The sequence below is a fragment of the Emys orbicularis genome, chromosome 1, assembly GCF_028017835.1.
Source record: "Emys orbicularis isolate rEmyOrb1 chromosome 1, rEmyOrb1.hap1, whole genome shotgun sequence".
NCBI lineage: Eukaryota > Metazoa > Chordata > Testudines > Emydidae > Emys > Emys orbicularis.
In genome coordinates, this window is record NC_088683.1 from 33,608,839 (window position 1) to 33,610,680 (window position 1,842).

Here is a 1,842-nt window from a genome sequence, read left to right on the forward strand (position 1 = left end):
TTATTTTAATGTAATCTAACGAAAAACCTGTTGTTGTTATAATAATAACTGAACAAATATGTATTCACCTTCAAAATTACAGTCAATATTTAAAATCAGTAAATGGATATTTAAAACAAGTAACTTAGAACAATATGAGACTTTAAAAAGTCTTAAAATCCTTCAAAGTCTGAATCAGTCTCTGATTCACCAAACAGTTCTTAAACTTGGCTTCAGTCATAGCTATACCTGCATTGTCATTGTAGATGTCGGCAGCATCAACTTCAGAGTCAGATTCCCTCTCATCATCAGCCTCTGTTGTGTCATCATCAAATATGGCATCATCTTCTGACCCGTCGAGTGCATTGCTAATACAGCATTTTCTAAATTATTTTTCTACCATTTCCGAGGGAATGGACACCCTCGCGTCCTTGATCCACTGGGCTACCAGATTGATTTCGGGCCTCATAAGATTTCTGCCTTTTGTCAACTTCACCATGCTTGAGCACATCCATTCAGACCACATTTTGCGTAGCCTGTCTTTAAAGGGTTTGTTCAGGCAGACATCAAGCTGTTGTAGATCTGAAGTTAAGCCTCCAGGTATTACAGCCAAAGTAATTTTCATATTTTGGGCCACATTTTTCACCTCATCCGTCTTGTGTGCCCTGAACATGTCCCACATGAGCATAGCAGGTTTCTTGAAAAGTGCTCCTGGTCTCTTATTCCACATTTTTTCCAGCCATTCAATAGTCCCACTTTCATCCATCCATCCCTTTTCGTGTGCACGTACGATGACACCAGCAGGAAATGTCATGTTTTTAGGCAAGGTTTTTCTTTTAAAAATAACAGGAGGGAGCTTTGATCCATTTGCCAAACATGATAAAAACACCGTAAAATGGATTTTTTCATGGCCAGTGGTTTTAATTAAAACTGTTTTTTCACCAACACCGGTTTCCGTTCTGTTGCTCGGGAGATCGAATGTCATTGGTGTTTCGTCCATATTTCCTATTTGTGACAGTTCAAATGCATATTCCTTTTGATATTTTATAATAAACCTTCGGAAAGATTCGATTTTTTTCTTCCAGATCTCTAGGCAGCTTTTGTGCTATCTTTGTTTGCTGACAAAGACAGAGACCATGATGGTTCATGAAGCGAGTACACCAACCCGCTGATGCGACAAAGATTGACAGCTTTACTGACTTGTATCATCTTTCGACATTTGCAGAGCACGCAGACGAATTCCAGTTCTAGGGACAATGTACCCATTTTGTTGACATTCAACAACCCAATTATTGAGATCTTTCTCTAGCTCAGGAAATGAAGCACACCTCGTTGGACATTTTTTCGTGCTTCTTGGCATGTCTTTTAGTGTTTTATTTTTTCGCCATTCTCTTACTTGCTTCTCATTGATACAGAATTCACGAGCAGCGGTGCAATTATTGTTTGCTTCTGCATATTCAACAACTTTAAGTTTGAACGCTGCATGATAAGACCTTTTTCTTTTGATTTCACTGTTCATTTTAAATACTAGTATAAAAATTATTATTATTATTATTATCGTTATAGATTTTGTAGGATTTTATATAGGAATGTCACCTGCTTTATCACTGTCAAATTATTATTGTTCTTTGTTTATTTCAAAGCAGCCCTGTAGATTGGCATGTCTGTAGGGATAACAGGCTATTTCAGTTTTATTAGAGATTCCATCGATTCTGCATGTTATATTTTCATATTGGCTCGAGACTTATAAGGTCTATTTCAAGCCAATCTAGTCCACTAAACAAAGCCTTTGCGCCACTTCCCACAGCTCCCATTGGCTGGGAACGGCGAACCGCGGCTACAGGGAGCTGAGGGGCTCCATGC